This window comes from Eumetopias jubatus, unplaced genomic scaffold (assembly GCF_037043125.1).
Source record: "Eumetopias jubatus isolate StellerSeaLion01/CBP00866 unplaced genomic scaffold, mEumJub1_p1.0 scaffold_5, whole genome shotgun sequence".
NCBI classification, from domain to species: Eukaryota; Metazoa; Chordata; class Mammalia; order Carnivora; family Otariidae; genus Eumetopias; species Eumetopias jubatus.
This window is the reverse complement of record NW_028274811.1, coordinates 110,178,921-110,206,134: the sequence shown is the minus strand read 5'-3', so window position 1 is coordinate 110,206,134 and position 27,214 is coordinate 110,178,921.

Below are 27,214 nucleotides of genomic sequence, written 5' to 3'. Positions count from 1 at the left end.
TCTCAGAACAGAAAATGGCCTCTGCACTCACTGTGGTGGTAAGAAGAGCCAGGTTTTGGAATGAATTAGATTATCTGATGAAATGTATATTACATTTTGACTTCGTCATCCTTACTGTGTAGAAAGGATTTAAATTCCATTATATCTAACTTGCTAACAGAGTGGATTGTTGACTCTTCCTCCAGAAGGAGTCCCTTTCAGAGGTTAGTATCACAAAGCCCAGAAAACTGTAAAAGCAGCCGGCAGGCCACAATGAGGCCCTTCCTTGCTCACTCGCTTTCCCATTGATTGCTCTTTCCTCTGTCCCACCTGACCACCCCCACCTGTTCTTGATGCCAACCTGACACCATCTCACCATTGGCCCATCAGCTGCTCCAGAAAGATGATAAAAAAAAAAAAAAATCGTATATGCAGCTGCTCAATCTCGGCGAGTCAGAAAATCTGATTAGATTTCCACGCCTTCCAAATACAATACTGCAGGCAGTCTGCCAAGCAAATCACTGGGCACTTTTAACCAGCCACTTCACAGAGAAGTTCCCGGGGCCCTGGGCAGTGGCAGCCTTCCAGAAAGAAGGAATAGGAAATGCTCATGGAGAAGCAGCCAAGGCTGTGTGGGCCTAGTCTTAGATGGGTGTGTGGTGGAGGACAAAGCGAGTACAATTTCAGAGTACTTCACAGTTTACAAAGCACATTCATACTCATTATTTCATTTGAGCCTCTACACAAATCCATGAGGTAAGACTAAAAGGAGATATTCTCATATCCATTTTCCAGTTTTTAAAAAATAGTGTTCACACAGATAGTTGCTAACCCAATTCCGTGTAGTAACTGACAAGGTTGAGACTCAAAGCAGGGGTTTTGTGATTCCAAATTCCATATTGTTTGCATTTTCCTGCACAGTGCCAACACCCACTGCTATCATGTAGTGAAGTATTATGTACCAGGTGCTCTGATAGTGCTTTTCCTGCTTTATCATCGTAGACATCCTGTGAGCCGGGTACCTACGTGTCCCTATTTGGCACAGTGAAGCTCAGAGAGATTGTATGATACTAACCTTTCCTTATCTGTGCAACTGAAACTTCAGGGAAATTAGCTTGATCCACACATGTGTGATTCTCATTTCTACCCCTAAACATTACATAACTGTGAGAGTCTCACATACCTACCACACTCCAAGTAGCCCCTGGAAATAGCTCATTAGACGGCTTCAGAGGTGGTAAATTGCAGCAAGACAGGAATCTTCCTACATTAAAAAAGAGCACTGTGCTTATTCCTTCTTTCACCTCCTCATCCTCTATAATCTACTAGGTCACCAACTTTGAGGGGCAGTTATAGCCTTAGGAAGAAAGAAGGTAAGGATTATTGTGTTCTATGTGTCCCTTTGCTTTGACTGAGGCAGAGTTGAATCCTTTTGTTGTGTCTACTGCTTGAGAAGTCCTTTTGGTTCTAACATGGCAAAGCGTAAGGTGGACGAAGTCTAAGTAGGAAGGGGACGAGGATAAGGGGAAATGTTTAGTAAATGGTTAGTGCTCCTAAAATGGTCACTGTTGTCATTTTGAGTTGGGGTGATGCTGGAGCAAGCATCTGGCATTTACAATTACAATTGTGGTGGCTTGACATGAGCAGGCCACGAGAACTGTTGCCCTCAGTCTAACCCTGTTTCTTTTCATTCTAGAAAGTAGAGCAGGAAATAAACTGGAGAAAGGATTGTCATTATTTATAGCTGTTTTGTAAGGAGACATTTCTTTAAAAGAGGTTCGAGTATACATTTGGGGATGAGGCTTCCCTGCACTTAGAGGCCCTTACTTTCCTCTCCTCATCCCTATTCCAAGTCTCGCGCCTCTTTGAAGTTCCCCTAAGGCCAAGGAAGCATTCCCTAACTCATCTCCCTCTTCAGAAAACACCAATAGCATTTATTGTCAGAACTCAATGAACAAGTATTGGATATAGGCACTTCGTAGTCTTTTAGTCTCAATTAAACCTCCGAATTCTTGAGGGCAATGATCACATTGTCATCATCTTATGTCATCTGTACTTCTTGGGGCCTGGACACATAGTAAGTGATAAATGAACCTTGGTAGATACCTATTAGTAGTGAAACACATGTAAAACTTTATCACACAGTCATCTACCCAAGCACACAGCCTATGCCCATAAGTTCAAATTTTGGCAAATTTGAACTTATTTGTCCTTGAATTTGAACTTTCCTTGTCCTATTGACAAGGAAAGAGAGTTGCAAAGTCACTCTTAGTGTAATGTTTAACCATCTACTCCTAAAGCTAGTGTTTTCCAAAAATATTTTTCTTAACCACTGACTTCAGAACATGTGTACCTTTCGGTGATATTTGTGGATCACGTTTTCTCTATATTTACCAGGAAGCCTGCCTGAGCAAATATTATGCCCTAGTCCAAATAGCTCCAATTAAAGCAGAAGCCCTTAGTTAAACAAACTCGAAAATAAGTCCAAAGTACATATCCTTGGGTGTTAAATCAACCAAAACCAATATATTGTGGACTAACTCGTGTCTACTGGTGGAGGAGAAGGATTACTGCGAGATTGGACAGGTTTTTTTTTTTTTAAATTTCTCAACTTCAGAGACCATTTAGGGAAATAGGGCAGTCCATGAAACTGGTTTTTAAAAAATAGCCCAAGAGAGACCATACAAAGGCTAAATGCTAATTTGTCATTGTCACTCAGAATAAAGTCTTGGGTGCATAGCATGGAAGAGCTGTAAGAGCTTGGACGTGAGCTAGTCCAATTTCCTTATGTAAGTAACGGGAGAAGCTGAAGCTTGGAAGTGTGAAATGATGCACTCAAGAGTGACACAGTTGTGTGGGCAGGAGACTTGGTTCTAGTCTCAATTCTATTTCCAATGAGATATAAACCCTTTAAGGAATACCAAGATGACAGATGTTAATACAAGGTGGAATAGTCTAGGAAAACTTATGTAATTCTTTACCCATATTCATTTACTGTGTTTCTTCAAGGTAGGGGAAAAGATTGGTCTTTTTAATTTTGGAAATTCTGTTCATAATATTAAAACACTATAGTAAATTAAGTGTTAAAAGCCCAAGAAGGCCTCATTTTTATTCAGCAGATGTAAATGCAATGATTTGACTGTAGTTGTCATTAACTGGCCAATTACTATTTATGACCTCAGGATGCAGTTTCTACCAGTTAACGGGCTACGTAGTAAAGCTATGATTTTATTTCAGCCATTATGGCTCTTGGTCTCAGTTGCTTGTATTAAAGCATGAACAGGTTCTGCTGATTATCTACGTAATAAGGGATCATGTTCCAAGGGCCTTCAGAAAAACTCTCATCAAACAAAATTGGAGTTGTGCCTCAGAAGGAAGCCTTGCAGAAAAACATGTTGATTGCCCCAAATAACCCTCACGAATCACACTTACAGGAAATTGATCATACATTTTCTCAGCCGCATTTTCAAGCAATTGTGAATCACTTAAGTGCTGGGGGGATTGTATCTACTGACACTTCTGAAACAGAATTTTTCCAAGCTGCTTCCACTTAGCCGCTCTTGTAGGCACAGCTTTACAGAACATGCAGAGAGTCAGTTCTGGCTGAGCTGGGCTCAGAATGCAGGATTTATTTATGAATGGTTGGCTAGATGGGCTCAAGAAAGAGTAAGGCCTGGCAGTGCCTACATCTGGTTTCCTGACCATCCTTCAAGCCAAACTCCATGTCTTCCTCCCCTATTTTTTTTCCCCCTTAAGAATCTATTCTTTTCAAGATTTTATTCCTCTATTCAGCTTGTATTGAATGACCATGCACAATGTGCCAGGACTAGAGAAGAGGCAAAAGAAGTTTAAGATATGTTCCTTGTTCATTCTGACTGCTTTTTACCTCCACCATACTGCTCTTGTTGAGGTTAGTTACAATTATGTTTTGCCTGGATTATTGCTGTAGCCATAGTCCTAACTGATACCCCTTTATATATTCTATCATTCCTTTCCTGAAAAATCCCCCAGTGGCTTTGTATCTCAAAATAAAAGCCAAAGTCCACACCATGGCCTACACTACCCTCTATGACCATGTACCATGTTTGTGTGAAATTATGTTCTGCCACCTGTCTTCTCACTGCACTCTGATCTGACTCCACTGCCGCTTTGCTGCTCCTCAAACATAATAGTGACTCAAGCACTTTAAGACTTCTGCCCTTGCTGTTCCCTCAGCCTGGAATCTTTTTTCCCTCAGGCACCCCATGGTTTCTCCTTCATTTTATTTAGGTTTATTGTCAAATGGACACTTACCATGAGAACTTCCCTGACCAAATGATCTAAAACACACTCATCTCTGTCTTCTCATCTTACTTTCTTTCTCTTCTTAGCATTTAAAACCATTTCAGTTGATTGCTTTATCTGCCTCCCCAAACTAGGTGAGTGTGAGAATAAGAAATTTGTTTAGTTCTCTAGTATATCCATAAAATCTAGAGCTGTACCTGGCAGACGTTGTTCAATTGTTCAATGAACAATTGTTCAATAGTTCATATTAATACATTGGCTGAACTAGAACATTTACATGCCTCAGTGATGAAAGATGCATGCACCCATGAATGAATGAAATGGAATGCTGTGATGAGCTTCTCACTGTTTAGTGCATGAAGTTCTCTCTCTTCATTGACTCTCTTCAAAGTCATTCTATTAGGGATACTTTTGGATTCAACTAATGACACAATCAGCAGTTTAAATACTAAAGAGACTCAATTAGGTCATAGAACAAGAAGCCTGGAGGAAAGCAGTCTTGACCCAGTAGGTGCCTAAGAGGTATATCAAAGACAGAACTTCTTTCTCTACCCTCACTATCCTTACCATGTTGGCTTAGTACAAGATAATACAACCAGGCAGCATGTATATACTCAAGGCATGGAAGGTAGAAGTGTTTCTACCTTCTGTGGTAGCTATTCTAACCTATTTTTGAAGAAAACAACTTTCCAAGGTGTCTTTTCCTAGGAGAATTTTCATTATAACTGTGCCATTTATCCATTCCCTAAGTCAGGGAAGTTTTTCATTTTCCAGCCTCTCAGGTGGAAGTAGGCAAAGGAGAAGTGGGTTGTGAATGGATTTTAGTGTAGCCAAGCTCCACTGTCTGTCATCTAATGCCTTTCATGATATAACCCCCACCTTGATTTCCCACTACTATGTAGTTCCTATTGCAGCCCAACTCAGCTATTCAGTTTGCCAAACACTTCTGTCCCCTACTTTTAGGGTTGTTTTTTTTTTAATAGACAATTTCAGAGCAGTTTTAGATTTATGTGAAAATTGAGAAAACAGTATAGGGAGTGCCCTTATACCCCCGTTTCCCTATTAATATCTTATATGAGTATCATACATTTGTTACAACAAATGGACCAACACTAATACATTACCATTAGTAAGATTTCTTTAGTTTTATTTAATGCCATTTTTCAGTCCAGGAACACATTCAGGATATCATCTTGCATTTAGGTGTACTGTTTCCTTAGACTGTGATGGTTTCTTAGACTTTCCTTGTTCGTGATGACCTTGATGGTTTTAAGGAGTACTGATTAGGTTTTACAGAATGTCTCTCTGCTGAAATTTGACTGCCATTTTTCTCATAAAATGCTACTTGCATCATATCATATCATATCAGGTACATTCTATCAATATGAGATGTTTGTCTAGTCTCTTTACTATGAAGTTATGCCTTTTTAGTCTTTGCGTACTGTGTTCTTTAGAAAGAAATCACTAGGTATGTCCCCTCCTTGAGGGTAGACTACATTAATTACTTGGGATTGTTTTGCATCGGACATTTGTCTCTTCTCCCCCATCTATTTATTCAATCACTGATTTATATAAGTATGGACACACTGATACGGGCATACCTTGCTTTATTGCACTTCACCTTATTGCATTTTTTTATAAATTGAAGGTTTGTGGCAATACTGCACAGAGGGTTCATCAGCTTATTTCCAGCAGCATTGTGAAACTTAATGTCTCTGTCACATTTTGACAATTCCCCATATTTTAAACTTTTTCATTATCATATTTGTCATGGTGATCTATGATCAGTGATTTTGGATATTACTATTGCCATTATTTTGGGGATCCAGAAATCATGCCCACATAAGATAGCAAACTTAACTGATAAATGCTGTGTGTTCTGAATGCTCCACCAAGTGGCCATTGCCCCATCTCTTCCCCTCTTCTTGGACTTCCCTATTGCCTGAAACACAACAATATTGAAATTAGGCTCATTAATAACACTAAAATGGTCTCTAAGAATTTTTTTAGATTTTATTTATTTGAGAGAGAGAGAAAGAGAGAGAGCTGAAAATAAATGGACTCCTCTCCACAGAGGAGAAGCAGACTCCCCACTGAGCAGGGAGCCTGAAATGGGGCTCAATGCCAGGGTCCTGGGATCATTACCTGAGCTGAAGGCAGACAGTTAACTAACTAGAGGCCAGGTGCCCCTAGCCTCTAAGCATTTAAGTGAGAGAAAGAGTTGCATGTCTCTTACTTTAAATCAAAACTCTAGGTATAAGCTTAGTGAGGAAGGCATGTCAAAAGGTAAGATAGGCTGAAAGTGAGGCCTCTTCCCTCAGTCAGCAAAGTTGTGCATGCAAAGGAACAATTGTTCAAGGAAATTAAAAAATGCTACTCTAGCGAACACACAAATAATAAAGTGAAATAACTTTATTGCTACTATGAAGAAAGTTTTAAGTAGTCTGGATAGAAGATCAAACCAGTCACAACATTTCCTTAAGCCAAAGCCTAGTCCAGAGTGAGGCCCTAACTTTACTCAATACCAAGAAGGCTCAGAGAGAAGGTGAGGAAGCTGCAGAAGAAAAGTGTGAAGCTAGCAGAGATTGGTACATGAGCTTTAAGGAAAGAAGTCATCTCCATAACATAAAAGTACAAGGTGAAGCAGCAAGTACTGATATGGAAGCTGTAGCAAGTTATCCAGAAGATCTAGCAGAGATAATTAACGAAGGAGGTTAAACTAAAGATTTTCAGTGTAGATGAAACACCCTTATATTGGGAGATGAGACAATTTAGGACTCCAGAGCTAGGGAGGAAGAGTCAGTTCCCGGTTTCAAAGCTTCAAAGACAAGCTGACCCTCCTAAGGGCTAATGCAGTGGGTTACTAAGTTGAAGCCAATGCTCATTTACCATTCTGAAAATCCTGAGACCCTTGAGAATTATGCTAAATTACTCTGTCTCTATAAATTAAACAACAAAGTCCAGATAAGGGCCCATCTGTTTACAAAATGGTTTACTACATATATTAAGCCTACTGTTGAGACACCCCTGCTCAAAAAAAAATTCATTTCAAAATATTACTGCTTATTGAAAATACAGCAGGTCACCCAAGAGCTCTGATAAAGATGTACAATTAAATTAATGTTGTTTCATGCCGGCTAATACAATATCCATTCTGCAACCCATGGATCAAGGAGTCACTTTGACTTTCAAGTCTTATTATAAAATGTATACAATACATTTTATGAAGCTATAGCTGCCATAGATACTGATTCCTCTGATGAGGAATCAACTGAAAACTTTCTGGAAAAGATTCACCATTCAGATGTCATTAAGAACATTCTTGATATATGGGGAGAGATAAAAATATCAACATTAAACAGGAGTTTGGAACTCTTTGGTTGGTTGATTCCAACCCTCATGGATGACTTTGAGGGTTTAAGACTTCAGTGGAGGAAGTAATGGCAGATGTAGTAGAAAGAGTGAGAGAACTAGAAAAGGAGCCTGAAGATATGATGGAATTGCTGCAATCTCATGATAAAACTTTAATGGATGAGGGATTACCTCTTATGGTAGCAAAGTAAGTGGTTTCTTGAGATGGAATCTACTCCTGATAAAGATGCTGTGAAGATTGTTGAATGACAACAAAGGATTTCGAGTATTACATAAACTAGACTTCCAGGGAAGATGGCAGAGTAGGAGGACCCTAGGGCTCACCTTACCCCATGGATACAACTAGATAACACTCACATCAGTGTAAGTAATCCAGAAAATGGCTGAAGGCTGGCAGAATAAACTCCACAACCAAATGTAGAGAAGAGGCCCCATCAAAGAGGGTAGGAAAAGTAGAAATGTGATCAGAAAATAAATGGACTCACAGGATTGTCTGTGGGAGGGAGGGGCACTGTAGGCGTGGAGAGGGGAGAGAAGCAGGTCCCCATACTGAGGAGCCTGCACAGAGATGAATTCCCACAACATTTGGGTTTGAAAACCAGAGGAGTTGAATTTCATGAGTTATTACAACAAGCAGGACTTAGAATTAAAAAATTCAGTGGGCTCAGCTCTGGGAGAGCCAGTGGGCAGAGGAAACTGAGTCCCTGCCCTTAAAACAGTCCATGAAGATACAGCATAGAAGCAGCAGTTTGAAAGCTTCCTGGAGCACACCAGAGGGAGAATTATTTTCCTGGAGGGACAGATATTGCTGGGGAACTTCTCTGGGAACAAAGGAACTGGCAGGTGCCATTTCCCTCCCCAACCCACCAGCAAAACACAAAGCCACCTGTAGGACTTGCTACCTAACTTGCAAGCACTGCAACCCCACCCCCACATGCTGTGGTTCTACCAAGCCACTCCTCCAGACAGCCCACTTCAGGCCAGGTGCTGTAGGGCCCCTCCTGCAGAAGACCTCTTCACCTCTGCACCTGCCTGCTTTGGTGAATCCACCCTCTCCAATGTGCTCTTGTCCAGAGTCCATATGGGATGGTGCCACAAGCCTGGCAGTTGTGCAAGCAGCCCGTATATTGTCCAGCACCATTCCAAAAGTTTGGAATGCCCTGGAGAGAAGGAAAAATTAATCACACACACCAGTCAGATGGAGGCCTCAGCAGTGGGCTAGAAGACAACATCTGATCTGACTACAGATCCTACTCGCCAGTGAAGGCTTTTTAGGGGATAGCAGAGAGAATGCACCCTACAGTTAGATGCTACTGCATCTCTGGCAAACTCCTGGTCTGATCTGACTTAAGCCCATGGCATTGCCAGACTGGCCCACTAACACCACAGTGACCAAACATTGCCCACAATAGGCAAAAGGAGACTCTACATAAACTGGCCTAAAGGAAAGAGCAGTTCAGCCACAACAGCAGGGCATATTAATCACACATATTCTCTTGGCATATTAGACACCTCTGAAATGCAAGGTTCTGATGAATGGGGAGATTGCAGGGTACTACAGAATCTCTTCTTCATAAGGCTACTATTTTCAAGAGCAGGAGATGTAGGAGACCTTCCTAACACACAAACTAACACAGAGTTAGACTAAATGAGGAGACAGAGAAATAAGACCCAAATGAAAGAACAGGACAAAATCACAGCAAGAGACTGAAGCAAAACAGATAAATAATATGCATAATAGAGTATTTAAAGTAATAATCATAAAGATACTCACTGGACGTGAGCAGAGTGGAAGATGTCAGTGAGACCATTAACAAAGAAAAACCAGTGAGAGATGAAGAACACAATGAACAAAATTTAAAATACACTAGAGGGAATAAATAGTAGACTAGAGAAAATAGAAGAAAGAATCAATGATCTGGAGAACAGAATAATGTCAAGTAATTAAGGTGAATGGATGAGGCAAAATGAAAACAGACTTAGGGAGCTCAGCAACATCATAGCTATCCTTTTCACATTATGGGGATCTGAGAAGAGAAAGAGAAAGACAAGGAGGAAGAAAACTTACTTGAAGAAATAACAGCTGAAAACTTCCAAAATCTGGGGAAGGAAACAAATCCAGATCCAAGAGGCACAGATCCCCCAGCAAAATAAACCAAAGGAGGTCAACACCAAGACACATAGTAATTACGATGGCAAAATATAGTGAAAAGAGAACATTTTTAAAGCAGTAAAAGAAAGCCATTACATGCAAAGGAAACCCCATAAGGCCATGAGCAGATTTTTCTGCAGAAACTTTGCAAGCCAGAAGGAAATAGCATGATATATTCAAAATGCTGAAAGGAATAAATCTGCAGCCAAGAATACTCTATCCAGCAAGCCTATCATTCAGAATACAGAGAGAAGAAGTCTCCCAGACAGGGGGCGGAGCAAGATGGCGGAGGAGTGGGAGACCTGGATTTCGTCTGGTCTCAGGAATTCAGCTGAATAGGGATCAAACCATTCTGAACACCTACGAACTCAATAGGAGATAGAAGAAAAGAACACCAACAACTCTCTGAACAGAAAAGCGACCACTTACTGGAAGGTAGGACGTGCGGAGAAGTGAATCCGAGGCGATATTCGGGAGGATAGACGGCGGGGGAGGGGCCTCCGTCGGCCGCTTCTGGCAAGTGCTAGAGCCGCAGAGCACAAAATCGGGCCTTTTAGAAGTCAGCTCTGCTGAGGGACGTCGCTCCAGTGGCTAAGTGGGGGGTGGAACCCTCGCGGGACAGTGTGGTCCCAGGACCCTCGGTGTCACAGAAAGACTGGGGTGCCTGACTGCAGCAGAGCTCCCAGGTATCAGAGCGGTGAAGCCAGCTGCAGAGATGGAGCCGAGGCACGGGCCCTCAGCTCGGGGTTGCCATAAAGCGTGATCCATGGCACAGTCGGGCCACTGCTCCTCCAGCAGGGACCCAACAAGCAGCAGATCTGGGGAGACTCCCCTTCCTCCTCCAGGAGGAGCGGTGGAAGAGCACACCGCAGGGATCTGCTGGGTTTGGAGACTCCACACCGAGTTGGGTGCCAGAGATAGAAACGCTCAGTCACAGGCGGGTGAGCACAGAGTGCAGCCAGAGACTGGGGAGACGGGAGTGATTGACTGCTTTTCTCTGGGGGCACACTGACGAGTGGAGCCCCGAGTTCTCGGCTCCTCCAGGGTGAAGATTGGAGGCCGCCATTTTCACTCTCATCATCCAAAGCAGTACGGAAAGCTGGCAGGGAACAAAAGCTCCCAAGAGCAAACCCGAGCAGATTACTTAGCCAGGACTGGCAAGGGCAGGGCAATTCTGCCTCCGGCAAAGACATTTGGGAACCACAGCAACAGGCCCCTCTCCCAGAAGATCAACATGAACAGCCAGCCAAGACCAAGTTTATCGATCAATGAGAATGGGAGAACTCCAGCGCTAGGGGAATACTGCACATAGAATTCATGGCTTTTTTTTTTTTTACCATGATTCATTAGTCTTTCAAAGTTAATTTTTTAACTGTTTTTTTTTTTGAATTTTTCTTTTTCCCTTTTTCAACCAACATTTTATCAATCCCTTTAAAAATTTTTTTTTTATTTTTCATTTTTAGAGTCATATTCTATCCCTTCATAGTAGTTACCCTTATTTTTGGCATATATATATAAGTTGTTCTCTCTTTAAAATTTTGAGATACAGTTTCTTCTAACAGATCAAAATATACCCTAAATCACTAGTGTATGGCTTTCTTCTAGTCTCCTGCCTGATCACATTCTCTCCCTTTTTTTTCTTTTTTTAAAAAAATCTTCTTTCTTTTTTCAAACTTCTTATCTTATCAATTCCTTTTATAAAATATTTTATAATTTTCATATTTACAGTCATATTCCATCCCTTCATTGTATCAACCCTTATTTTGTACCTATATAAGTCTTTCTTTCTTTAAAATTTTAGGAGGCACGTTCTTCTAACAGACCAAAATACACCCAAAATCTAATATGTGGCACTGATCTATGCACTAGCCTGATCATATTTGATCATATTCTGGTTTTTGTTTGTTTGTTTCTTTGTTTTCTACTGCTTTTGTTTGTTTTTATCTTTATCTTTTTCTCTTTCTTTTTTCTTTCTTTCCCTTTCTTCTCCCCTGGTTTCAGGGCTTTTCTGATTTGTTTAGAGTATATTATCTGGGGACGTTGATAACCTGTTAGCATTTTGTTCTCTCATTCATCTATTCTCTTCTGGACAAAAATGACAAGATGAAAAAAATCACCTCAACAAAAAGAACAAGAGGTAGTACCGTCTGCCAGGGACCGACTCAATACGGACATTAGTACAAGGTCGGACCTAGAGTTCAGAATCATGATTTGAAAGATACTAGCTGGGCTTGAAAAAAGCATGGAGGTTATTAAAGAAACCCTTCCTGGAGACATAAAAGAACTAAAATCTTACCAAGTCGAAATCAAAAAGGATATTGATGAGGTGCAATCAAAAAATGGGGGCACTAACTGCTAGGATAAATGAGGTAGAAGAGAGAATTAGCAATATAGAAGACCAAATGATGGAAAATAAAGAAGCTGAGAAAAAGAGAGATAAACAACTACTGGATCACAAGGGCAGAATTCGAGAGATAAGCGATATGATAAGATGAAACAACATTAGAATAATTGGAATCCCAGAAGAAGAAGAAAGACAGAGAGGGGCAGAAGGTATATTGGAGCAAATTATAGCAGAGAACTTCCTTAACGTGGGGAAGGAAACAGGCATCAACATCCAGGAGGCACAGAGAAACTCTCTCAAAATCAATAAAAATAGGTCAACACCCCGGCATCTAATAGTAAAACTTATGAGTCTCGGAGACAAAGAGAAAATCCTGAAAGCAGCTCGGGAGAAGAGATAGGTAACCTATAAGGGTAGAACATTAGATTGGCAACAAACCTATCCACAGAGACCTGGCAGGCCAGAAAGGACTGGCATGATATCTTCAGAGCACTAAACGAGAAAAATATGCAGCCAAGAATACTATATCCACCTAGGCTGTCATTGAAAATAGAAGGAGAGATAAAAAGGTTCCAGGACAAACAAAAACTAAAGGAATTTGCAAACACGAAACCAGCCCTCCAAGAAATATTGAAAGGGGTCCTCTAAGCAAAGAGAGAGCCTAAAAGCAGCATAGATCAGAAAGGAACACAGACAATATACAGTTAAAGTCACCTTACAGGCAATACAATGGTACTAAATTCATATCCTTCAATAGTTACCTTGAATGTAAATAGGCTAAATGCCCCAATCAAAAGACACAGGCTATCAGATTGGATAAAAAAACAAGACCCATCAATATGCTGTCAGCAAGAGACTTATACTAGACCCAAATACTCCCCCAGATTGAAAGTGAGGGGGTGGAAAACCATTTACCATGCTAATGGACACCAAAAGAAAGCTGGGGTGGCAATCCTTACATCAGATGAATTAGATTTTAAACCAAAGACTGTAATAAGAGACGAGGAAGGACACTATATCCTACTTAAAGGGTCTATCCAACAGGAAGATATAACAATTGTAAATATCTATGCCCCAACAAGGGAGCAGCCAATTATATAAGGCAACTAATAACAAAAGCAAAGAAACACATTGACAACAATACAATAATAGTGGGGACTTTAACACCCCCCTCACGGAAATGGACAGATCATCTAAGCAAAAGATCAACAAGGAAGTAAAGACTTTAAATGACACACTGGACCAAATGGACTTCACAGACATATTCAGAACATTCCATTCCAAAGCAATGGAATACACATTCTTCTCTATGCCCATGGAACATTCACCAGAATAGATCACATCCTAGGTCACAAATCAGGTCTCAACCGGTACCAAAAGATTGGGATTATTCCCTGCATATTTTCAGACCACAGTGCTTTGAAACTAGAGCTCAAATACATACAGGCTAAAGAGCGTCCTGCTAAAGATGAATGGGTCAACCAGGAAATTAAAGAAGAATTAAAAAATTCATGGAAACCAATGAAAATGAAAACACAACCGTTCAAAATCATTGGGATACAGCAAAGGCGGTCCTAAGAGGAAAGTATATAGCAATACAAGCCTTTCTCAAGAAACAAGAAAGGTCTCAAATACACAACCTAACCCTACACCTAAAGGAGCTAGAGAAAAAACAGCAAATAAAGCCTAAACCCAGCAGGAGAAGAGAAATAATAAAGATCAGAGCAGAAATCAATGAAATAGAAACCAAAACAACAGTAGAACAGATCAATGAAACTGGGAGCTGGTTCTTTGAAAGAATTAGATAAAGATTGATAAACCCCTGGCCAGACTTATCAAAAAGAAAAGAGAAATGACCCAAATCAACAAAATCATCAATGAAAGCGGAGAGATCACAACCAACACTAAAGAAATACAAACAATTATTAGAACATATTATGAGCAACTCTATGCCAGCAAATTACATAACCTGGAAGAAATGGACGCATTCCTAGAGATGTATCAACTACCAAAATTGAACCAGGAAGAAATAGAAAACCTAAACAGACCTATAACCACTAAGGAAATTGAAGCAGTCATCAAAAACCTCCCAACAAACAAAAGCCCAGGGCCAGATGGCTTCCCAGGGGAATTCTAACAAACATTTCAAGAAGAATTAAAACGTATTCTCCTGAAACTTTTCCAAAAAATACAAATGGAAGGAACACTTCCAAACTCAATTTCTGAGGCCACCATTACCTTGATCCCCAAACCAGACAAAGACCCCATCAAAAAGGAGAATTACAGACCGATATCCTTGATGAACATGGATGCAAAAATTCTCACCAAAATACTAGCCAATAGGATCCAACAGTACATTAAAAGGATTATTCACCACAACCAAGTGGGATTTATCCCTGGCCTCAAGGTTGGTTCAACATCCATAAATCAATCAATGTGATACAATACATTAACAAAAGAAAGAACAACAATCATATGATCCACTCAATAGATTCAGAAAAAGCATTTGACAAAGTACAGCATCCTTTCTTGATCAAAACTCTTCAGAGTATAGGGATCGAGGGTACATACCTCAATATCATGAAAGCCATCTATGAAAAACCTACAGCGAATATCATTCTCAATGGGGAAAAGCTGAGAGCTTTCCCCCTAAGGTCAGGAACGCGGCGGGGATGTCCACTATCACCACTGCTATTCAACATAGTATTAGAAGTCCTACCCACAGCAATCAGACAACAAAAAGAAATCAAAGGCATCCAAATCGGCAAAGAGGAAGTCAAACTCTCTTTGCAGATGATATGATACTTTATGTGGAAAACCCAAAAGACTCCACCCCAAAACTGCTAGAACTCACACAGGAATTCAGTAAAGTGGCAGGTTATAAAATCAATGCACAGAAATCAGTGGCATTCCTATACACCAACAACAAGACAGAAGAGAGACAAATTAAGGAGTCGATCCCATTTACAATGCATCCAAAACCATAAGATACCTAGGAATAAATCTAACCAAGAAGCAAAGGATCTGTACTCAGAAAACTATAAAATACTCATGAAAGAAATTGAGGAAGACACAAAGAAATGGAAAAATGTTCCATGCTCATGGATTGGAAGAACAAACATTGTGAAGATGTCAATGCTACCTAGAGCAATCTACACATTCAATGCAATCCCCATCAAAATACCATCCACTTTTTTCAAAGAAATGGAACAAATAATCCTAAAATTTGTATGGAACCAGAAGAGACCCCGAATAGCCAGAGGAATGTTGAAAAAGAAAAGCAAAGCTGGCGGCTTCACAATTCTGGACTTCCAGCTCTATTACAAAGCTGTCATCATCAAGACAGTATGGTACTGGCACAAAAACAGACACATCGATCAATGGAACAGAATCGAGAGCCCAGAAATGGACCCTCAACTCTATGGTCAACTCATCTTTGACAAAGCAGGAAAGAATGTCCAATGGAAAAAAGACAGTCTCTTCAATAAGTGGTGTTGGGAAAATTGGACAGCCACATGCAGAAGAATGAAACTGGACCATTTCCTTACACCACACACAAAAATAGACTCCAAATGGTTGAAAGACTAAACCTGAGACAGGAGTACATCAGAATCCTAAAGGAGAACACAGGCAGCAACCTCTTCGACCTCAGCCGGAGCAACTTCTTCCTAGAAACATCACCAAAGGCAAGGGAAGCAAGGGCAAATGAACTCTTGGGATTTCATCAGGATAAAAAGCTTTTGCACAGCAAAAGAAACAGTCCACAAAACCAAAAGACAACCGACAGAATGGGAGTAAATATTTGCAAATGACATATCAGATAAAGGGCTAATATCCAAAATCTATAAAGAACTTATCAAACTTAACACCCAAAGAACAAATAATCCAATCAAGAAATGGGCAGAAGACATGAACAAACATTTTTCCAAAGAAAACATCCAAATGGCCAACAGACACATGAAAAAGTGCTCAACATCGCTCGGTATCAGGGAAATTCAAATCAAAACCTCAATGAGATACCACCTCACACCAATCAGAATGGCTAAAATTAACAAGTCAGGAAACGACAGATGTTGGCGGGGATGCGGAGAAAGGGGAACCCTCCTACACTGTTGGTGGGAATGCAAGCTTGTGCAACCACTCTGGAACACAGTATGGAGGTTCCTCAAAAAGTTGAAAATAGAGCTACCATACGATCCAGCAATTGCACTACTGGGTATTTACCCCAAAGATACAAATGTAGGAATCCGAAGGGGTACATGCACCCCAATGTTTATAGCAGCAATGTCCACAATAGCCAAACTGTGGAAAGGGCCAAGATGTCCATCGACAGAGGAATGTATAAAAAGATGTGGTATAGAAATATAAATATATACACAATGAAATATTATGCAGCCATCAAAAGGAATGAGATCTTGCCGTTTGCAACAATGTGGATCGAACTGGAGGGTAATATGCTGAGTGTAATTAGTCAATCAGAGAAAGATATGTATCATATGACCTTACTGCTATGAGGAATTCTTACTCTCAGGAGACAAACTGAGGGTTGCTGGAGTGGTGGTGGGTGGGAGGGACGGGATGTCTGGGTGATAGACATTGGGCAGGGTATGTGCTATGGTGAGCACTGTGAATTTTGCAAGACTGTTGAATCACAGTTCTGTACTTCTGAAACAAATAATGCAATATATGTTAAGAAAAAAAAAGAAGAAGATAGCAGGAGGGGAAGAATGAAGGGGAGTAAATCGGAGGAGGAGACGAACCATGAGAGACGATGGACTCTGAAAAACAAACTGAGGGTTCTAGAGGGTAGGGGGGTGGGGGGATGGGTTAGCCTGGTGATGGGTATTGAGGAGGGCATGTTCTGCGTGGAGCACTGGGTGTTATGCACAAACAATGAATCATGGAACACTACATCAAAAACCAATGATGTAATGTATGGTGATTAACATAACAATAAAAAAAAAGTCTCCCAGACCAAAAAAAAAAAGTTAAAGGAATTCATGACCACTAAGCCCTACAAGGGATGTGAAAAGGGATTCTTCTAGTGGGAAGGGAAGACTATAAACAAAAGTAAGGAAAGTGGGAAGCACAAAAGCAGTAAAAAAGTATATCTATAAAAATCAGTTAAGGGACTCAAAAAATAAAAGCATGTAAATTATGACACCATATACCTAAAACATGGAGGGGAGAAGAGTAAAGAACGGGTTCAAACTTAAGCGACCATTAGCTTAATATAGACTGATATATGCAGAAGATGTTATATACAAACCCTATGGTAACCACAAATTAAAAACCAGTAATAGATATGCATAAATTAAAGATAAATGAATCCAAATATATTACTGAGGAAAACCAACTGATCATTAGAGAAGAGAGCAAGAAAAGAACAGAGAAAAACTATAAAAACAATCACAAAACAAGTAACAAAATGGCAATAAATACATACCTATCAATAATTGCTTAGAATGTAAATAGATTAAAGGCTCCAGTCAAAAGACATAAGGTGATGAAATGGATAAAAGAATATGACCCATCTATATGCTGCCTACAAGAGACTCATTTCAGACCTAAAGACACATACAGGTTGAAAGTGAAGAGATGGAAGAGCATTCATCATGCAAATGGATGTCAAAAGAAAGCTGGGTAGCATACTTAGAAAACATACTTTATTTAATTTATTGATTTTTTAGATTTTATTTAAATTCAAATTAGTTAACACTTCGTGTATTATTAGTTTCAGGGGCAGAATTTAGTGATTCATCAGTTGCATGTAACACCCAGTGCTCATTCTTTTAAGTGCCCTCCTTAATGCCCAGCACCCAATTACCCCACCCCCTACCCACCTCTCCCCCAGCAAACCTCAGTTTATTTCGTAGAGTTAAGAGTCTCTTATGGTTTACATCCCTTTCCGTTTTTATCTTATTTTATTTTCCTTTCCCTACCCTTTTGTTTATCAGTTTCATTTCTTGAATTCCATATGAGTGAAATCCTATGGTATTTGTCTTTCTGTGCCTGACTGATTTAGCTTAGCATAATGCCCTCTAGTTCCATCCATGTCACCATGTCATTACAAATGGCAAGATTTTATTCTTTTTGATGGCTGAGTCTTATTCCATTGTATGTGTATGTGTGTGTACATCTTTTCCATTCATCAGTTGATGAACTTCTGGGCTCTTTCCATATTTTAGCTACTGTGGACATTGCTGCTATAAACACTGGGGTGTGTGTGCCCGTTCAAATCACTATTTTTGTATCTTTTGGATAAATACCTAGTAGTACAATTGCTGGGAAACAGTGGAAAACAGTATGGAGGATCCTCAAAAAGTTATAACGAGAACTACCCTATGACCCAGCAATTGGACAACACAGACATAAAACAAAGACTGTAACAAGAGCAAAGAAGGGCACTATGTAATAATAAAGGCAACAATCCAACAAGATATGTAAAAATTATAAATATTTATGCACTCAACATGGGAGCACCCCAATACTTAAAGCAGTTAATAACATATATAAAGGAAGTAATCAATAGTAATATACTAATGGTTTGGGACACCCCAATGACATCAATGGACACATCATCCAAACAGAAACTCAACAAGGAAACAGTGGCTTTGAATGACACTTTGGACCAGATGGAATTAACATATATTGAGAACATTCCATCCTAAAGCAGCAGAATGTACATTCTTTTCAAGAACACATAGAACATTCTCCAGAGTAATATTCCACTGTATATATGAATCACATCTTTATCCATTCATCTGTTGGACACCTTGGCTCCTTCCACAGTTTGGCCCTTGTGGACATTGCTGCTATGAACATTGGGGTGCAGGTGTCCCTTCTTTACACTACATATGTATCTTTGGGGTAAATACGTAGTAGTGCAACTCCTGGGTTGTAGGGTAGCTCTATTTTTTTTATTTGTCATTATGTTAATCACCATACATTACATTATTAGTTTTTGAGGTAGTGTTCCATGATTCATTGTTTGTGTATAACACCCAGTGCTCCATGCAGAATGTGCCCTCCTTAATACCTATCCCCCCACCCCCACTCCCGTCTAGAAACTTCAGTTTGTTTTTCAGATTCCATAGTCTCTCATGGTTCGTCTCCCCCTCTGATTCTCCCCCTTCATTCTTCCCCTCCTGCGATCTTCTTCTTCTTCTTTTTTAATTTTTTAACATATATTATTTGTTTCAGAGGGACAGGTCTGTGATTCAACAGTCTTACACAATTCATAGTGCTCACGATAACACATACCCTCCCGCATGCCTATCACCCAGCCACCCCATCCCTCCCAACCCCCACCACTCCAGCAACTCTCAGTTTGTTTCCTGAGATTAAGAATTCTTCATATCAGTGAGGTCATAGGATACCTTTCTTTCTCTGATTGACTTATTTCACTCAGCATAACACCCTCCAGTTCCATCCACATCATTGCAAATGGTAAGATTTCATTCCTTTTGATGGCTGCTTAATATTCCATTGTATATATATATATACACCACTTCTTTATCCATTATCTGTCGGACATCTTGGCTCTTTCCACAGTTTGGCTATTGTGGACATTGCTGCTATAAACATCGGGGTGCATGTACCACTTCGGACCCCTACAGTTGTATCTCTGGGGTAAATACCAAGTAGTGCAATTGCTGGGTTGTAGGGTAGCTCTATTTTCAACTTTTTGAGGAACCTCCATACTGTTTTCCAGAGTGGCTGCACCAGCTTGTATTCCCACCAACAGTGTAGGAGGGTTCCCCTTTCTCTGCATCCCCGCCAACATCTGTATTTTCCTGACTTGTTAATTTTTGCCATTCTAACTGGTGTGATATGATATCTCACTGAGGATTTGATTTGGATTTCCCTGATGCCGAGCGATGTTGAGCACTTTTTCATATGTCTGTTGGCCATTTGGATGTCTTCTTTGGAAAAATGTCTGTTCGTGTCTTCTGCCCATTTCTTGATTGGGTCATTTGTTCTTTGGGTATTGAGTTTAAGAAGTTCTTTATAGATTTTGGATACTAGCCTCTTATCTGATATGTCATTTGCAAATATTTTCTCCCATTCTGTCGGTTGTCTTTTGGTTTTGTGGACTGTTTCTTTTGCTGTGCAAAAGCTTTTTATCTTGATGAAGTCCCAATAGTTCATTTTTGCCCTTGCTTCCCTTGCTTTTGGTGATGTTTCTAGGAAGAAGTTGCTGCGGCTGAGGCCGAAGAGGTTGCTGCCTGTGTTCTCCTTTAGGATTCTGATGGACTCCTGTCTCACATTTAGGTCTTTCAACCATTTGGAGTCTATTTTTGTGTGTGGTGTAAGGAAATGGTCCAGTTTCATTCTTCTGCATGTGGCTGTCCAATTTTCCCAACACCACGTATTGAAGAGACTTTTTTCCATTGGTTATTTTTCTCCTGCTTTGTCAAAAATTAGTTGACCATAGAGTTGAGGGTCCATTTCTGGGCTCTATTCTGTTCCATTGATCTATGTGTCTGTTTTTGTGCCAGTACCATACTGTCTTGATGATGACAGCTTTGTAATAGAGCTTGAAGTCCGGAATTGTGATGCTGCCAGCTTTGCTTTGCTTTGTCAACATTTCTCTGGCTACTTGGGGTCTCTTCTGGTTCCATACAAATTTTAGGATTATTTGTTCCATTTCTTTGAAAAAAGTGGATGGTATTTTGATAGGGATTGCATTGAATGTGTAGATTCCTCTAGGTAGCATTGACTATCTTCACAATATTTGTTCTTCCAATCCATGAGCATGGAACGTTTTTCCATTTCTTTGTGTCTTCCTCAATTTCTTTCATGAGTATTTTATAGTTTTCTGAGTACAGATCCTTTGCTTCTTGGATAGATTTATTCCTAGGTATCTTATGGTTTTGGGTGCAATTGTAAATGGATTGACTCCTTAATTTCTCTTTCTTCTGTCTTGTTGTTGGTGTATAGGAATGCCACTGAGTCCTGTGCATTGATTTTATAACCTGCCACTTTACTGAATTCCTGTATGAGTTCTGGCAGTTTTGGGGTGGAGTCTTTTGGGTTTTCCACATAAAGTATCATATCATCTGCAAAGAGTGAGAGTTTGACTTCTTTGCTGATTCGGATGCTTTTTATTTTTTTTTGTTGTCTGATTGCTGTGACTAGGACTTCTAGTACTATGTTGAATAGCAGTGGTGATAGTGGACATCCCTTGCCGTGTTCCTGACTTTAGGCGGAAAGCTCTCAGTTTTTCCCCATTGAGAAATATATTCACTGTCCATTTTTCATAGATGGCTTTTACGATATAGAGGTATGCACCCTCTCTCCCTATACTCTGAAGAGTTTTGATCAAGAAAGGATGCTGTATTTGTCAAATGCTTTTTCTGCGTCTATTGAGAGGATCATATGGTTCTTGTTCTTTCTTTTATTAATGTATCCCATTGATTGATTTGCAGATGTTGAACCAACCTTGCAGCCCAGGGATAAATCCCACTTGGTCATGGTGAACAATCCTTTTAATGTACTGTTGGATCCTATTGGCTAGTATTTTGGTGAGAATTTTTGCATCCATGTTCATCAAGGATATTGGTCTGTAATTCTCCTTTTTGATGGGGTCGTTGTCTGGTTTGGGGATCAAGGTAATGGTGGCCTCAGAAATTGAGTTTGGAAGTGTTCCTTCCATTTGTATTTTTTGGAAAAGTTTCAGGAGAATAGGTATTAATTCTTCTTGAAATGTGTGGTAGAATTCCCCTGGGAAGCCATCTGGCCCTGGGCTTTTGTTTGTTGGGAGAGTTTTGATGACTGCTTCAATTTCCTTAGTGGTTATAGGTCTGTTTAGGTTTTCTATTTCTTCCTGGTTCAGTTTTGGTAGTTGATACATATCTAGGAATGCATCTATTTCTTCCAGATTATCTAATTTGCTGGCATAGAGTTGCTCATAAGATGTTCTTATAATTGTATGCATTTCTTTGGTGTTGGTTGTGATCTCTCCTCTTTCATTCATGATTTTGTTGATTTGGGTCATTTGTCTTTTCTTTTTGATAAGTCTGTCCAGGGGTTTATCGATCTTGTTAATTCTTTCAAAGAACCAGCTCCTAGTTTCGTTGATCTGTTCAATTGTTCTTTTGGTTTCTATTTCACTGATTTCTGCTCTGATCCTTATTATTTTTCTTCTCCTGCTGGGTTTAGGCTTTATTTGCTGTTCTTTCTCCACCTCCTTTAGGTGTAGGGTTAGGTTGTGTATTTGAGACCTTTCTTGTTTCTTGAGAAAGCCTTGTATTGCTATATACTTTCCTCTTACGCATCCCAAACATTTTGAACAGTTGTGTTTTCATTTTCATTTATTTCCATGAATTTTTTTAGTTCTTCTTTAATTTCCTGGTTTATCCATTCATTCTTTAGTAGGATGCTCTTTAGCCTCCATGTATTGAGCTCCTTCCGACTATCCTCTTGTGATTGAGTTCTAGTTTCAAAGCATTGTGGTCTGAAAGTATGCAGGGAATGATCCCATACTTTTCGTACTGGTTGAGACCTGATTTGTGTCCTAGGATGTGATCTAGTCTGAAGAATGTCCCATGGGCACTAGAGAAGAATATGTATTCTCTTGCTTGAGGATGGAATGTTCTGAATATATCTGTGAAGTCCTTTGGTCCAGTGTGTCATTTAAAGTCTTTATTTCCTTGTTGATCTTTTGCTTAGATGATCTGTCCATTTCAGTGAGGGAGGTATTAAAGTCCCCCACTATTATTGTATTGTTGTCAATCTGTTTCTTTGTTTTTGTTATTAATTAGCTTATATAAGTGGCTGCTCCCAAGTTCGGGGCATAGATATTTGCAATTATTAGATCTTGTTGGATAGACCCTTTAAGTAGGATATAGTGTCCTTCCTCATCTCTTATTACAGTCTTTGGATTAAAATCAAATTTGTCTGATGTCAAGATTGCCAACCCAGCTTTCTTTTGGTGTCCATTAGCATGGTAAGTGGTTTTCCACCCCCTCACGTTCAATCTGGGCGTGTCTTTGGGTCTAAAATGAGTCTCTTGCAGACAACATATCGTTAGGTCTTGTTTTTTTATCCAATCTGATAGCCTGTGTCTTTTGGTTGGGGCATTTAGCCCATTTACATTCAGGGTAACTATTGAAAGATATGAATTTAGTGCCATTGTATTGACTGCAAGGTGACTGTAACTGTATATTGTCTGTGTTCCTTTCTGGGCTATGTTACTTTTAGGCTCTCTCTTTGCTTAGAGGACCCCTTTCAATATTTCTTGGAGGGCTGGTTTCATGTTTGCAAATTCCTTTAGTTTTTGTTTGTCCTGGAAGCTTTTTATCTCTCCTTCTATTTTCAATGACAGCCTAGCTAGATATAGTATTCTTGACTGCATATTTTTCTCATTTAGTGCTTGAATATACCATGCCAGTCCTTTCTGGCCTGCCAGGTCTCTGTGGATAGGTCTGTTGCCAATCTATTGTTCTCCCATTATAGGTTACCTATCTCTTCTCATGAGCTGCTTTCAGGATTTTCTGTCTCTGAGACTCATAAGTTTTACTATTAGATGTCGGGATGTTGACTTATTTCTTTGATTTTGAGAGGGGTTCTCTCTGCCTCCTGGATTTGATGTCTGTTTCCTTCCCCACATTAGCGAAATTCTCTGCTATAATTTGCTCCAATACACCTTCTGCCCCTCTCTCTCTTTCTTCTTTTTCTGGGATCCCAATTATTGTAATATTGTTTCATCTTATGGTATCACTTATCTCTCGAATTCTGCCCTCGTGATCCAGTAGTTGTTTATCTCTCTTCTTTTCAGCTTCTTTATTCTTCATCATTTGGTCTTCTATATCACTAATTGTCTCTTCTGCCTCATTTATCCTCGCAGTTAGTGCCCCCATTTTTTGATTGCACCTCCTTAATAGCCTTTTTGATTTCGACTTGGTTAGGTTTTAGTTCTTTTATTTCTCCAGAAAGGGTTTCTCTATTAACTTCCATGCTTTTCTCAAGCCCAGCTAGTATCTTTAAAATCATTCTGAACTCTAGTTCCGACATCGTACAATGTTTGTATTACTTAGGTCCCTGGCAGTACTGCCTCTTGTTCTTTATGTTGAGGTGATTTTTTCCATCTTCTCATTTTGTCCAGAGGAGAATAGATAAATGAGAGAACAAATCTAACAGTGTAACAACGTCTCCAGAAAATATACACTAAACAAATCAGAAAAGACCTGATACCGGGGGAAAAGAAATGGAAAGAAAGAAAAAAGAAAAAGATAAGGACAAAACAGAATATGATTAAATATGATCAGGCTGGTGCATAGATCAGTGCCACGCACTAGATTTTGGGTGTATTTTGGTCTGTTAGAAGAAAGTGCCTCCCAAAACTTTAAAGAAATAAAAACTTATATATGTACAAAAATAAGTGTTAATACGATGAAGGGATGGAATATGACTGTAAAGATGAAAATTACAAAAGATTTTATAAAGGAATTGTTAAGTAGTTGGTTGAAAATGAAGAGGATTAAAAAAAATGAGAGAGAGAATGTGATCATGCAGGAGACTAGAACAAAGCCATATACTAGAGATTTAGGGTATATTTTGGTCTTTTAGCAGGAACTATCCCAAAATTTTAAAGAGAGAGAGAGAACTATATATATATATATATATATATATATATACCAAAAATAAGATTAACTACTATGAAGGGATAGAATATGACTCTAAGAATGAAAAATAAAAAATATTTTTTTAAAAAAAGGGATTGATAAGATGTTGGTTGAAAAAGGGAAAAAGAAAAATTAAAAAGAAAAAAAAGAAAACTAAAAAAAATATTAACTTTGAAAGACTGAAGAATCAGGGGAAAAAAGCCATGAATTCTATGTGCAGTATTCCCTTAGCACTGGAGTTCTGCCATTCTCATTGATTGGTAAACTTGGTCTTGGCTGGCTGTTCTTGCTGATCTTCTGGTGAGGGGCCTGTTGCCGTGGTTCCCAAATGTCTTTGCTGGAGGTGGAATTTCCCTGCCCTTGCCAGGTCTGGGCTAAATAATCTGCTTGGGTTTGCTCTGGGAGCTTTTGTTCCCTGCAAGCTTTCCGTACAGCTTTGGAGGATGAGAGTGAAAATGGCAGCCTCCCAATCTCTGCCCTGGAGAAGCTGAGAACTCGGGGTCCCACTTGTCAGTGAGCCCCCAGAGAAAAGCAGTCAGTCACTCCCATCTCCCCGGTCTCCCGCCGCACTCCGTGCTCACCTGGCCTGTGACCGAGCATTTCTATCTCTGGCACATGAACCCATTTGGAGTCTCCAAACCCAGCAGATCCCTGTGGTGAGCTCCCACGCTGCTCCTCCACGGGGAGGAAGGGGAGTCTCCCTGGATCTGCACTTGTTGGGTCTCTACTGGAAGAGCAGTGGCCTGACTGTGCCACAGATCACAGTTTATGGCAACCCCAAGCTGAGAGCCCACTCCTCAGCTCCATCTTTGCAGCTGGCTTCCCCACTCCGATACCTGGGAGCTCTGCTGCACTCAGGCATCCCCGGTATTTCTGTGACCACAAGTTTCCTGAGACCGTACTGTCCCAGCGAGGGTTCCACCCCCTGCTTAGCCACTGGAGCAATGTCCCTCAGTGGAACAGACTTCTAAAAGTTCCGATTTTGTGCTCTGCTGCTCTCTCACTTGCCAGTAGCGGCTGACAGAGGCCCCCTCTCCCGCCGTCTTATCCTCCTGAATATTGCCTCGGATTCACTTCTCCGCATGTCCTACCTTCCAGAAAGTGGTCACTTTTCTGTTCAGAGAGTTGTAAGGTGGTATCTCAATGTGGTTTAGATTTGTATTTCCCTGATGGCTAATGATGTTTAATTTTTTTTCATTGCCTGTTAGCCATTTGTATGTCTTCTCTGGAGAAGTGTCTGTTCATGTCTTCTGCCCATTTTTTGACTTATTTGTTTTTTGGGTGTTAAGTTTGAGAAGTTCTTTATAGACCTTGGATACCAGCTCTCTATCTGTAATATCATTTGCAAATATCTTCTCCCATTCTGTGGGCTGCCTCTTAGTTTTGTTGACTGTTTGCTGTGCAGAAGCTTTTTATCTTGATGAAGTCCCAAAAGTGCATTTTTGCTTTTGTTTCACTAGCTTTGGAGATGTATCTTGAAAGAAGTTGCTGTGGCCAATGTCGAAGAGGTTACTGCCTATGTTTTCCTCTAGGATTTTGATGGACTCCTGTTTCACATTGAGGTCTTTCATCCATTTTGAGTTTATCTTTGTGTACGGTGTAAGAGAATGGTCATGTTTCATTCTTCTGCATGTGGCTGTCCAATTTTCCCAGCACCATTTATTGAAGAGACTGTCTTTATTCCATTGGACATTCTTTCCTGCTATGTCAAAGATTAGTTGACCATAGAGTTGAGGGTCCGTATCTGGGCTCTCTATTCTGTTCCATTGGTCTATGTGTCTGTTTTTGTGCCAATACCATGCTGTCTTGATGATCACAGGTTTGTAATATAGCTTGAAGTCAGGCATTGTCACCATTTGCATCGACATGGATGGAACTGGAGGGTATTATGCTAAGTGAAATAAGTCAAGCAGAGAAACACAATTATCATGTGGTTTCACTCATATGTGGAACATAAGGAATAGCGCAGAGTATCATAGGGGAAGGGAGGGAAAACTGAATGGGAAGACATCAGAGAGGGAGATAAACCATGAGTGTCTGGACTCTGGGAAACAAACTGAGAGTTACAGAGGGAGGGGGTGGGGGATGGCGTAATTGGGTGATGGGCATTAAGGATGGCATGTGTTGTGATGAGCACTGGGTGTTATATATGCATCTAATGAATCACTGAACACAACATCAAAAACTAAAGATGTGTTCAACATAAAAATTGAACATTCTTCAGGATAGATCACATATTAGGCCCCAAAAACAATTAGGCCTCAACAAATTCAAAAAGTTTTAAGTCATACCATGTATCTTTTCTGACCACAACCCTATGAAACTAGAAGTTAACCACAAGAAAATATCTGGAAAGAGCACAAATACATGGAGGTTAAATAATATGGTACTAAACAATGAATGGGTTAACTAAGAAATCAAAGATTAAATAAAAAAATACATGGAGACAAATGA